General features: G+C 43.3%; 1 protein-coding gene and 1 long non-coding RNA gene across 2 annotated transcripts in view; both read left to right on the top strand.

Annotated features, from left to right (window-relative positions):
- The window catches only part of LOC101732788 (salivary glue protein Sgs-3), a 141726-nt gene that overhangs the window by 67281 nt on the left and 60056 nt on the right, over window positions 1–14389 (top strand). The window lies entirely within an intron of this gene.
- The window catches only part of LOC116412181, a 28776-nt gene that overhangs the window by 562 nt on the left and 13825 nt on the right, over window positions 1–14389 (top strand). The window lies entirely within an intron of this gene.

The following is a 14389-nucleotide window of genomic DNA, read 5'->3' as shown; positions in this document are numbered from 1 at the left end:
ATTTGTAATTTTAGAGAAAATTAGTTTATTCTTGGTTTCAAAAACCACAAAGATGAGTGTTGATAAATGGGCCTTTAAGCTAGTAAATAAAGTTGTGTGAGAACATTCGTTTCTTATTAGTGATAAGTGAATCTGAGATTTTTGCCGTTTCGTGAATCTTTTGAAAGAATAGCAAATTTTTCAGTTAATCAAAACTTCACAAAAAAGGAAAAAATGTTGCGTCAGAAAAAGAATTGTTGCGTGCGACAATGTGTTTGACACGTGGCAATTCTTTTGATGAGAGAGACAATTCTTTTTGATGCGAGAGACAATTCTTTTTGATGTGAGAGACAATTCTTTTTGATGAGAGAGACAATTATTTTTGATGCGAGAGACAATTCTTTTTGATGAGAGAGACAATTCTTTTTGATGAGAGAGACAATTCTTTTTGATGCAAGAGACAATTCTTTTTGATGCGAGAGACAATTCTTTTTAGCGCAAGACAATTCTTTTGTCGTGCAACAACAAGTTTAATGCGAGACGACTCTTTTGACGCTCGCAACAATTTTTGGACGAGTGGCGAACTTTTCCACGGCAAATTTTGTCACTCATTTCACACAAAAAAATCCGCCAATTCCGAAATGCGCAAATCCATGCCTGGCGAATTTTTTCCGCCCATCACTATTCCTTATGCAATTTTACTTAGCAGGTTTGACTTGCTTGGCATTATAGTATATTTCTAGTGATGAGTGAATCTGTCCCGAAAAATTCTCAAATCTTTGAAAAGAAAAACCTGCAAAATAGCAATAATGTCGCGCATCAAAAAAAATTGTTGCGTGTCATTTTTTTTGACATGTCCGACAATTGTTTGATCTGCACATCAAAGAAATGAAGCACACAACAATTTTTTTTTACATGTGTCATTTTCTTTAGGTGCAACACAATTTTTTTTTTACGTGGGTGACAATTTTTTGTCACGCAGCGAATTTTGACACCTGTTTCGCCTGTGAAACATGAAAATTCACTACGAATCCATGTCTGTCAAATTATTTTGCCCATCATTATATATTTCTAATTATTAATAGAACGGGGCTGTTTCACTTTGAAGAAAAAATCATAAATTGTCAAAACTGCATTGGAGTCAAGGGGCATTTTTTCCCCCGGCACAAAAATACCATTTATTTCCGACAAAACAAATCATATGGAGAAATTCTAATAATGTTGTTTTCTTTTGGGCAAAATAATACATTTTATTCCTGGCACAACAAAATGCACGGCCAGTCTAACAAGGTCATTGGTGTTTTTTCCCCACATTTTTTCGAGTGCAAAAATGAATTATTTTTTTTATTTTTCGCTCATCCCTTGTTAATAACTTCACTGTCTTTTTTATTAAGGCACCATAATTCCAGAGACGACATACACCCCCAGCTACTTTACAACATATTCACAAACAGGTACTAAATATTATTGGGATTATTTATGTAGTAACAAATCACTTTAAATTTAGCAATTTTCCAATATGGCTTAATTTTTTATTTTTATTTTTTCTAGCTTTTAAAATGTTTGCATTCATCTTCTGCTTCTAAATGGGGGTCACTGACCCCAACAGCCCCCCCAAAAAAAACTATTGCTCTGTTAGGCTGTTGTACTATTACCTTTTCTTTTAACCTATCTTTCTTTTCAGGCCTTCTCCTGCTGTATATTACAGTCTGTCATTCAAACCACTGCCTGGTTGCTAGGGTATATTGGGCCCTAGCAACCAGGTAACTGCTGAACAAAAAGTTGGTTAATTGCAAAACCAACAAGAAATGAAGACCAATTACAAACTTCTCAGTTTGTAATATCGCTGTCTCAATATCACTGTCTGCCTCATACAGAAAGTTACTTTAAAGGTGAGCTACCCCTTTCAATCTTTTCCTAAATTTTATTGAAAATAACTTACCCAACTTCAGGTTTGGACTGGGCCGCCGGGACACTGGGAAAATAACTGGTGGGCCCCAGAGGCCCAGACCCGACCCTATTGCTGCTTCCTCTGGCCTTCGATGTTCTCCCCTGACACGTTTCACATATGCGCGTTCAGTGGACAACATTGGACAGGGGCCCCTGTGGGGGGGGTTAGGGTTGTGCGGCAGGGGCCTCAGCGGGAGACATGGCCAAAACAGGCACCTTGGGGGGTGTGGGGGCCCTTGGGGCAGTAGCCCCGGTGGGCCCTGCACCCCCCTCAGTCTGACCCTGCCCAACTTTACGATTGCAATTTCATTTGATATATTCTTGTAGTACAGCCCATCACGGTATCAGGGAAAACAATATCATGATCATCATAGGCTGAAAGGGAAAGTTAAACTAAATAAACAAAGGCAAAATAAAACAAACACTTTACCTTTTTGTCTTTTTTGTTTTTTTTAGCACAAAGCACAATACAGCAAACCACAGAGCGTCAAGTCATATACAGAAATGGTAATATGCTTTTTCATGTCTATATCTTTCATTATGTTGCACAGTTGGTTATATAATCTGAGAGTAACAGTGTAGATCAGGGATCCCTAACCTAAGTTTTAGGGTGGCATAAGAAGAATGGATAAAAGAATGGAGGTGGGCAGGAGATTTGTAAAATGTTTGAATTTCCCACCCACCAATTTAACATTGCAGCTTCCTTTCTAGCAGTGTGGGGATGATGGCAGGGAGTTAGTGCGGCCATATCAGGGCAGGGAAGGGAGCACAGTCATTGGGTGGGGGGCAATGCGAGGGTGGTAATGGCAGAAGTGAGGGGGGGTGATGCATTGGTCTAGGGTCGAATCATTATAAAATCAGTCCCTGTACCCAGTGAAGCCCAGGGATCCAAGTTCCCAATAACTGATATAGACCCAACACCCAGGTGGTCAAACAGGGACCATAAATGAAAGAAGGCCAGCGTCTGAAGAAGGGGCAGGTTTATGTGTGGTTGGGCCTTTGTATGAGAAGATAGTGGGGCACTGCCGAGGGCCCTGTGGGTGGTTAATCTGCACCTCCCCTCAGCCCTGACTGCATTAGTCGGTGCTGTATTGGTGACGAGAGGGTGGGGTGGCATGTAGGCATCCTGCCCCTTACATTGCATGCCATTCAGACGCACAAGGTAGGGAGGGTCCGGAGGCACAGCCTACATTGGGGTCCAGTCCTTAACCATGCACAGTAATGATCTCGCTTTGGTTGTGCCTCCTGGTCTGTCAGGACTTCCACCTCCAAGGTGTGGAAAGTTTGAAAGCATAGATGAAACTGGCCAAACTCCCAGATCTGAGCCATATATGACCAGCTGTAGACCTGGCAAAATCAGTTTGTCGCTCCCAACACGAGCATGTTGCTTACAGCTATAAAAATGTCTGATGAACAATGGATAAACTGTAAGAAAATAACACTACTAATGAAGATTGAAAGTTGTGTATGTATGTGACAGTTGTTCCTACCTATGTACTGTAAAGCCAAGCTGATTTCTGTATTCTTATGCCCCCCAGCTCTTCTCTATCCGTACGGCCCAGGACTTTATTTTGTCACCATAAAATCTGACGATGGCGCATCTGAGGCAATACAACTCTCTACGAATATTTCTCTTTTTGGAAAATCCTTTTCATCGTTGTATGTAAGTGTTTGCTGAATCCTATGCTGCTAATTGTTGTTTTCTCTGGAAAAGAGGCGCTTGCGAGGGGACATGATTACTCTGTACAAGTACATTAGAGGGGATTATAGGCAGTTGGGGGATGTTCTTTTTTCCCATAAAAACAATCAACGCACCAGAGGTCACCCCTTTAGATTAGAGGAATGGAACTTCCATTTGAAGCAGCGTAGGGGGTTTTTCAAGGTGAGGGCAGTGAGGTTGGGGAATGCCCTGCTGGGGGATGTTGGGTAGGGGGTTCCTCACAGTGAGGGCAGTGAGGGGGTTGGGGAATGCCCTGCCGGGGGATGTTGGGTAGGGGGTTCCTCACGGTGAGGGCAGTGAGGTTGGGGAATGCCCTGCCGGGGGATGTTGGGTAGGGGGTTCCTCACGGTGAGGGCAGTGAGGGGGTTGGGGAATGCCCTGCCGGGGGATGTTGGGTAGGGGGTTCCTCACGGTGAGGGCAGTGAGGTTGGGGAATGCCCTGCCGGGGGATGTTGGGTAGGGGGTTCCTCACGGTGAGGGCAGTGAGGGGGTTGGGGAATGCCCTGCCGGGGGATGTTTGGTAGGGGGTTCCTCACGGTGAGGGCAGTGAGGGGGTTGGGGAATGCCCTGCCGGGGGATGTTGGGTAGGGGGTTCCTCACGGTGAGGGCAGTGAGGGGGTTGGGGAATGCCCTTCCTAGTGATGGGGTAATGGCAGATTCTGTTAATGCCTATAAGAGGGGCCTGGATGAGTTCTTGATCAATCAGAATACCCAAGGCTATTGTGATACTAATACCTACAGTTAGTATTAGTGGTTGTATATATAGTTTATGTATGTGAGTGTATAGATTGGTAGGTGTGGGTTGTGTTTACTGGGTTTACTTGGATGGATTGAACTTGATGGACTCTGGTCTTTTTTCAACCCTATGTAACTATGTAACTTCATTTCTGTTTCAAACAATGTTATTTCTGCAGGACCGGCAAGTCAATGAAAATGTAGGGTTGGTCTTCTTAGAATGCAACAGCACTGTGATAGGTGGTAGATAATCCAATCATTGAAGAGACCTAGGCTAGTCCCATCTGGTCCTCCACTTGGGTGGCTAAATCTGAAAATGATAAAACAAATGTAAACACATATGGCCAGCTTAACACTTGCATCTTATGTAGTTAATCTTATCAGTCAAGAAGCCAACAAATAACAAAACATAATTCAATTAATTCATAATTCATATATACTTACCAACCATTATATATGAAAAGGGCATGGGTAAGGGCATCTGAGGCTCCTGATCTCCTTTCTGAGTAGAGCAACATCAGAACCCTCCTCTGTTTTCCTTCGAAGGGATATCTCTCTGTCTGTACAGTTACAGAAACTTACCAACAGGTGGCGCTGTTGTTACAAATGTCATTATATTGCCAGGTATTAAAAACCTAAATAGCTCTGAAACTGAAAAAAATAATCAATGTAAACTGCAAGGTGCTTAGCACCCTGAGCAATGTTACATTATTTTTTTTTTAAGATTTACTTATTCTTCAAAACATTTCCCCTGTTTATATCTTATTAAACCTGGTTTGAAATGTAACATAGTAGGTTAGGTTGAAAAAAGACGTACGTCCATCACGTTCAACCATAATGCCTATATATAACCTGCCTAACTGTTAGTTTCCCCTGAGGAAGGCAAAAACCGTATCTGAAGCCTCTCTAATTTGCCTCAGAGGGGAAAAAATTCCTTCCTGACTCCAAGATGGCAATCGGACCAGTCCCTGGATCAACTTGTACTAAGAGCTATCTCCCATACCCCTGTATTCCCTCACTTGTACTGAGAGCTATCTCCCATACCCCTGTATTCCCTCACTTGTACTGAGAGCTATCCCCCCTACCCCTGTATTCCCTCACTTGTACTGAGAGCTATCCCCCCTACCCCTGTATTCCCTCACTTGTACTGAGAGCTATCTCCCCTACCCCTGTATTCCCTCACTTGTACTGAGAGCTATCTCCCCTACCCCTGTATTCCCTCACTTGTACTGAGAGCTATCTCCCCTACTTCTGTATTCCCTCACTTGTACTAAGAGCTATCTCCCATACCCCTGTATTCCCTCACTTGTACTGAGAGCTATCTCCCCTACCCCTGTATTCCCTCACTTGTACTGAGAGCTATCTCCCCTACTTCTGTATTCCCTCACTTGTACTAAGAGCTATCTCCCATACCCCTGTATTCCCTCACTTGTACTGAGAGCTATCTCCCCTACCCCTGTATTCCCTCACTTGTACTGAGAGCTATCCCCCCTACCCCTGTATTCCCTCACTTGTACTGAGAGCTATCCCCCCTACCCCTGTATTCCCTCACTTGTACTGAGAGCTATCTCCCCTACTTCTGTATTCCCTCACTTGTACTGAGAGCTATCTCCCCTACCCCTGTATTCCCTCACTTGTACTGAGAGCTATCTCCCCTACCCCTGTATTCCCTCACTTGTACTGAGAGCTATCTCCCCTACTTCTGTATTCCCTCACTTGTACTGAGAGCTATCTCCCCTACCCCTGTATTCCCTCACTTGTACTGAGAGCTATCTCCCCTACCCCTGTATTCCCTCACTTGTACTGAGAGCTATCCCCCTACCCCTGTATTCCCTCACTTGTACTGAGAGCTATCTCCCATACCCCTGTATTCCCTCACTTGTACTGAGAGCTATCCCCCCTACCCCTGTATTCCCTCACTTGTACTGAGAGCTATCTCCCATACCCCTGTATTCCCTCACTTGTACTGAGAGCTATCCCCCCTACCCCTGTGTTCCCTCACTTGTACTGAGAGCTATCTCCGATACCCCTGTATTCCCTCACTTTCTAAATACCCACCGAACCCCTTCTTACATAGTAACATAGTAAGTTAGGATGAAAAAAAGACATACGCCCATCACGTTCAACCATAATGCCTATATATAACCTGCCTAACTGCTAGTTGCCCCAGAGGAAGGCAAAAACCCCATCTGAAGCCTTTCCAATTTTCCCCAGAGGGGAAACAATTCCTTCCTGACTCCAAGGTGGCAATCGGACCAGTCCCTGGGGCAACTTGTAGCTTCATAAAGCTATATAATGTATCAAAGTAAAATTCATTAACCCGTTAACCCTTTAACTGCCATGATGTACGCCGTACGTCGTTGGCAGTTAAAGGTTTTATCTGCCAACGACGTGCGCCGTACGTCGTTTGGCAGATAAACATACTCTCTGCAGAAGCGGCATGTGTCGCTTCCGCAGAGAACTTTTAAGCATGACAGCCCCCTGGGCAACGAGCCAGGGGGGCTGTCAGGCCGGCCCTGCAGTGCGATCGTCGCATCACATCTGCTGCTTACTGCCAGATTCCTGCTTCCTCCCTAGCACCGCCCACGCGAGTTCACGCGAGATGGAGGGCAGAACTGCAGCACCAGGACCAGGCAAACTTGAAGACAGGTAAGGGTGATTTTTTTTTGCATTTATACACACTTACACACACTTACATACACTTACATACATGTACACACACATACAGCACACAATTTTAAAGTTTTTTGGGGTTTTTTGTTTTTGTTTTTTGCACACTTATATACACCTATATACACCTATATGCACTCATATACACTCATATACACACTTACACACTGTCACACAACTTTTACACATGCACACACATGTATACACAAACACTTTTTTTTAAAAACATTTTTATTTTTTTTACCACTTTGTTTTTAGTTTCTTTTCCTTAAAAACTGTTTATTATGACAGCGTGACTATTGGATAAGATATTCTGACCACTAATTATGCTGTTGTGTGACTTATTTTGTTGTTTCACTAATTTGCACAATTTTTGTGGTTTTATTGCATTTTTATCCCTGTATTAGTATTCCTGATCTGTTTTTAGCATAGCTTTGCCATGTGTAACTTTGGTGTAGAAAAATAACTTTATCTATTTTGAATTCCTCAGAATGTGTACGTTCTAAAAATATATGGCTTTCTGGGGGTCACTGTATAGTTAGGGGGGGTTACAGCACATAATACGCTGACAGGGGGCTCTGTGTGCAAAAGCTGAGTTGGCAGGCGAGAAATCCTTATGCGCTATTTTCATTTTGGGTTCAGTACATACCGCAGACTTTGGTATATCTATGCATATTGGGCATCAAACTGTTCAGTAGGCCTCTGGTGTTCCTATTTGGGGTGATTTGCCTTTGTACACAAGAAATTGTGTGAGATAAATGTGGCAAATCGCAACATTTTTAGGCGATTTTCTGAAATGTCATAAAAACCAATAACTTTAGGAAAGCTTTGCGGCTTGGTACTTTGGTGTAGAAAGGACTCTTTACCCTTGTTGGATTTGTCAGAATGTGTACTTTCCAAAAATATATGGTTTTCTGGGTTTTTCTGTATAGTTTGGGGGTGTTACAGCACATAATATGTTGATAGGGGGCTCTGTATGCAAAAGCTGAGTTGGCAGGCTAGAAATCCATATACTCTATTTTCATTTTGGGGTCAGTACATACCACAGACTTTGGTATATCTATGCATATTGGGCATCAAACTGTTCAGTAGACCTCTGGTGTAGGGATGTAGCGAACCTCACAAAAAAAGTTCGCGAACCCATTTGCGAACTTCTGCCAAAAAGTGCGAACTTTTGCGAACTTTGCGAACCCCATAGACTTCAATGGGAAGGCGAACTTTGAAACCTAGAAAAGCCATTAATGGCCAGAAAACTGATTTTAAAGTTGTTTAAAGGGTGCCACGACCTGGGCAGTGGCATGCAGGAGGGGGATCAAGGGCAAAAATTTCTCTGAAAAATACTTTGTTGTAATCAGTAATCAGAAAATAAAAGCAGTCCTTACAAGGACTATTGGGTTACAGCAGATGAGATCAGAAGGACAGCTGCCCACAGCAGCTACATACAGAGCAGTAGAAAGTAGATCACTAGTCAGCAAAGCTACCTAAACTGTCCCTCAAACCCCTGCACAGCTCTCTCCCTATGCTAACTCATCAAGCACACACAGGCAGACAGAATGTAAAATGGCTGCTGGGCTTCGGTTTATATATGGAAGGGAGTGGTCCGGGGGTGGTCCAGGAGGGAGAGCTGCCTGATTGGCTGCCATGTATCTGCTGGCTCTGGGGTGAGAGGTCAAAATTTAGCTCCAGCTAAGGCGAACCCAAAATTGCGAACATCGCTAAAAGTTCGCGAACTTGCGAACTTGCGAACACCCGATTTTCGTGCGAATTAGTTCTCCGGCGAACAGTTCGCTACATCTCTACTCTGGTGTTCCTATTTGGGGTGATTTGCCATTGTACGCAAGATATTGTGTGAGATAAATGCAGCAAACTGCAACATTTTTAGGCGATTTTCTGAAATATCATAAAAATCGGCAAACTTAGGAAAGCTTTGCGGCTTGGTACTTTGGAGTAAAAGGAAATGTGTACCCATTATAGATTCGAGGGATTGTGTACTTTCCAAAAATATATGGCTTTCTGGGGTGAGTGTACTTTTTTGTAGCATTATCCCACATAAAGGATGTAAATGTGTTGATTTTCTGAAATGACGCATCATATGGGGGTATGTTCCCATTGGGGCCCCTACATGCCACATATTTAGGTAAACCTATACATATTGGGCATCAAACTGTTCAGTGGACCCCTGGCGTTCAAATTCAGGGTGTTTTATCTTGGTACCTAATGCTATGTGGGAGATAAGATGCTGCAAAGTGGAAGCTTTGAGCAGATGTTTGGAAATGTCATCAAAATTGCTAACTTTAGAAATGCTTTGCGGCTTGGTACTTTGGAGTAGAAAGACATGGGTACCCATTTTAGATTCGGGGGAATATGTACTTTCCAAAAATATATGGCTTTCTGGGGTGAGCGTACTTTTTTGTAGCTTTATCCCACATATAATGATGTAAATGTGTTGATTTTGCAGGAGCTGAAATGACAGAAATGATAGATCATATGGGGGTATGTTCACATTGGGGCCCCTACATGCCACTTACTTGGGTAAACCTATACATATTGGGCATCAAACTGTTCAGTGGGCCCCTGGGGTTCATATTTAGGGTGTTTTATTTATGACCTGTAGGAGATAAGATACTATAGACTCAAAGCTTTGAAGCAATTTTTTAAAAACTTCACAAATTTTGATAAAAACCTATAATTTTAGGAAAGCATTGTGACTTGGTAGTTTGGAGTAGATAGACAATTGTGCCTACTCTGGATTCCCCAGAATCTGTTCTTTCCAGAAATGTGTAATTTTCTGGTATAAACCTTCTGTTAGTGGAAGTTTTGACCTTGAAATCTAAAGTATGCAGCTTTCTGGAGCAGTGCTTTGGGAATTTGGTAGTGTACTGCTGGGAGTTTTTGACCTATACAAGTGAGAAATCTCCATAAAACTATATATATTTGGTATTGGCACATTCAGGAGACATGGGACTTTACAAATCAGTTGTATTTTCTGTGCATAAAATAATTTTTGTTTCTGGTATGTGTGTTTATATTATGAAAAATATGATTTTTTTTTAATTTTTAGACATTTGGAAGCCTATATCTTGTAACAGAATTGGAATTACACCAAAATTCTACCATATTTTGAAAGCTTAGTTTGTCCTGAAAAAAACAATATATTGTTTTCCTGGGTAAACTAAAAGTCCCCCCGAGGAAAGGCCCCTAAATTGCAAAATGTTCAAATACTGTCTGGCAATACAAGTTCCGCTTTAACCAAAACGGCTGGCAGTGAAAGGGTTAAACTCTCATTTAATTTATTGGGATGTTTTTTGGTTTTTTTCCCACCAGATTGACAATAACGGTCTGATATCATTCAATTCACCAATAAATGCGTTCACACCCGGTCATCTCCCTGCTATAGGGAACACGTTTGTTGCACCTTTTTGGGCCGACGTGTACAACGTAAATCAAGGTGACATATATTACCGGGAAAGCACAGAGGCATCACTACTGTCCCAAGCTACGAGTGACATTAGAAGATATTTCCATAATATGAACTTCTCTGCCAAGTGGGTCTTTTTAGTCACGTGGCATAAAGTCCCTTATTATGGATCCTCCTCCAGCAAGGTATTGTTGATATTATTCTAATGTATTTTTTGCTATTGCAGTATATACATGGTCGGCAGTACCATTCGAGGCCAAAAAAACATATTTAAAAAAACTTACAGTGGCTTTGATTCCTGGCCTTAATCCACAATAGCCTAGACTGCTTACAACATGCCTAAAGATTTCAGAGGAAATCCAGTATAATATCTAGTAACCAACAGCCATTTTGGGTCAAAATACTAATGCTAATGACCTGCAACCCCCTATGGAGCCTTTCTGCACCTCTCATATGATCTACACAGTGGGGCTGATTCATCAAAATTCGATTCCCGAAATGGGTAAAATTCAGATTTGATACGATAATTTCTGATGATCAGAAATGTCATGAATATGCTTAAGAAAAAATAGTAATAGTCACGATAATATCGTATTGGCGATCCGAAAGTCACGGAATTTTTGTATCCGAACAATTGTAAACGGCGGGAAAACCTTTCCGACTTTGATCCTTCAGTGCATGTTTTTGGAAGCCTCCCATAGGGCTCAATGGCACTCTGCAGCTCCAACCCGGCCCAAGGAAAGTCTCCCATAGGTCTCAATGGCACTCTGCAGCTCCAACCCGGCCCAAGGAAAGTCTCCCATAGGGCTCAATGGCACTCTGCAGCTCCAACCCGGCCCAAGGAAAGTCTCCCATAGGGCTCAATGGCACTCTGCAGCTCCAACCCGGCCAAGGAAAGTCTCCCATAGGGCTCAATGGCACTCTGCAGCTCCAACCCGGCCCAAGGAAAGCCTCCATAGGGCTCAATGGCACTCTGCAGCTCAACCCGGCCCAAGGAAAGTCTCCCATAGGCTCAATGGCACTCTGCAGCTCCAACCTGGCCCAAGGAAAGTCTCCCATAGGCTCAATGGCACTCTGCAGCTCCAACCCGGCCCAAGGAAAGTCTCCCATAGGGCTCAATGGCACTCTGCAGCCAACCGGCCCAAAGCTCAAGGTCAATGCCTCTGGCTCCAACCGCCAAGAAAGCCTCCCATAGGGCTCAATGGCACTCTGCAGCTCCAACCCGGCCCAAGGAAAGTCTCCCATAGGGCTCAATGGCACTCTGCAGCTCCAACCCGGCCCAAGGAAAGTCTCCCATAGGGCTCAATGGGCACTCTGCAGCTCCAACCCGGCCCAAGGGAAAGTCTCCCATAGGGCTCAATGGCACTCTGCAGCTCCAACCCCGGCCCAAGGGAAGTCTCCCATAGGGCTCAATGGCACTCTGCAGCTCCAACCCAGCCCAAGGAAAGTCTCCCATAGGGCTCAATGGCACTCTGCAGCTCCAACCCAGCCCAAGGAAAGTCTCCCATAGGGCTCAATGGCACTCTGCAGCTCCAACCCAGCCCAAGGAAAGTCTCCCATAGGGCTCAATGGCACTCTGCAGCTCCAACCCAGCCCAAGGAAAGTCTCCCATAGGGCTCAATGGCACTCTGCAGCTCCAACCCGGCCCAAGGAAAGTCTCCCATAGGGCTCAATGGCACTCTGCAGCTCCAACCCGGCCCAAGGAAAGTCTCCCATAGGGCTCAATGGCACTCTGCAGCTCCAACCTGGCCCAAGGAAAGCCTCCCATAGGGCTCAATGGCACTCTGCAGCTCCAACCCGGCCCAAGGAAAGTCACTATACCGAAGCTTGAATGGATCTGAAACTTTCCTACTTGTTACAACAATATGATTTTGTCGTGTAAATTTTGACACACAGTACGAAAAAGTCCTGCAAAATAGCGAAAAAATCTGCGAAAATACGGACAGTACTAAAACTTTGAAAAAATAAGGTTTTTTTGTATTCGGAAGCAACCGTACTTTGATAAATGTGCCCCATAATGTCACAGACCTGTTGGTAAGAACCTCACAAGATACCACTGATAGTTGCTTAGCTGGAAGGCCTTGCTGCAGTCTACATACGGGACAACTGAATTTATACACACTAGGGTTGATTCACTAAAGTGCGTTAAAACTAGCACTATTTATAGCACGTGTTAAAAATGTTATTGCATCTAGTTTTTTGCGTCTTAACGCAGAATTCACTAAAAGGATATTTGCGTTAATTTAGACGCGAAGTCGTGCAGTATTTGACGCAAAGCGCGCTAATTAACGCAGCGTGCTACTTTCGCACGCACGCCATAATAGCCATACATGCTATTACTTTCGGAAAACTACTTTTCTGCAAATGCCCATTTCCCTGCAAACTGGCGGCTGCATCACTCTGGGGCCAACACAGACTTGAATAAATAACACTGCAAAGTCCTTATTGTGTTGCCAAAAGCTCATTAACTGTACTTTTCTATAATCACTGCCTGCCCCAAGTAGGGGTTAATTTTTGCACAGACTAATGCTATATTTAGCACGTCTAAGTGTTTGTGAATCATGCGTTAGAGTTATTTCTGCGCGAGAATTAACACAATGCGGTTGCGCGCTATTTAACGCACGCGATATGCAACTTAACGCATGCAATAATACTTTAGCGTATCGCACATTTTTTTCCGCGTCAATTTTAATGCTAAAAAGCATGCAAAAAGCATTATCGCACTTTAGTGAATCAACCTTTCTGTATCTGGGAAACACACACTTGACATGAAAAATGATAAAGTCCCCATACTTGAAATGTCGGAAAGAAATACAAATGATCAGTGATCAATGCACATGTCCTAGAATCAAGTTTTATAATGTATAATTTACATTATCAAAAACAAGAGTTTTTATTGTCATAGATCTATTGGTAATTTTTTTCACCACTTTGCCTGGCTGCATATCCTTGGCTAGATTGAATCCTGACAACTGCATTGGTCCTACAGGCTGATCATGTCCAACAGTTTTTAAAGTCACCAAACCACACCATTTATTTTCTGGTAGCCCAATACTCAAGTTCTGTATGAAATGGGCCCCTCTACAATAGAGATGTAGCAAACTGTTCGCCGGAGAACTAATTCGCACGAACATCGGGTGTTCGCTAGTTCGCGAACTTTTCGCGATGTTCACAATTTGGGTTCGCCTTAGCTGGCGCCAAATTTTGACCTCTCACCCCAGAGTCAGCAGATACATGGCAGCCAATCAGGCAGCTCTCCCTCCTGGACCACCCCCCCTGGACCACTCCCTTCCATATATAAACCGAAGCCCAGCAGCCATTTTACATTCTGCCTGTGTGTGCTTGAAGAGTTAGCATAGGGAGAGAGCTGTGCAGGGGTTTGAGGGACAGTTTAGGTAGCTTTGCTGACTGGTAATCTACTTTCTACTGCTCTGTATTAGCATAGGGAGAGAGCTGTGCAGGGGTTTGAGGGACAGTTTAGGTAGCTTTGCTGACTACTAATCTACTTTCTACTGCTCTGTATGTAGCTGCTGTGGGCAGCTGTCCTGTGCTGATCATCTGCTGTAACCCAATAGTCCTTGTAAGGACTGCTTTTATTTTCTGATTACTGATACTCTAGTCTTCTTTTCATTGTGTACTGCAGCTCAGTCTGTGTGTGTTGGAGACAGGTGTGCTGCTCATAGTAGTGCACTAAGCACCAACCACACATTCACATAATTTTTTTTTATTTGTGTTTTTTTACTTTGCTACTGTAATTTATAGAGCCCAGTGCTATTAGTCTAGCTGTGGGGGACTGGTGTGCTGCTCCTAGTAGTTCACCCCCAGCACCAACCAGAGATCACTTTTGTTTTATTATTATTATTTTTTTTATCTTATTATTTAGATATTTAGATATTAGATATTAGATATATATATAT

This window comes from Xenopus tropicalis, chromosome 7, assembly GCF_000004195.4.
Source record: "Xenopus tropicalis strain Nigerian chromosome 7, UCB_Xtro_10.0, whole genome shotgun sequence".
NCBI classification, from domain to species: Eukaryota; Metazoa; Chordata; class Amphibia; order Anura; family Pipidae; genus Xenopus; species Xenopus tropicalis.
Note: the sequence above shows the minus strand (reverse complement) of the source record. Positions and strands in the feature narration are given on the sequence as shown.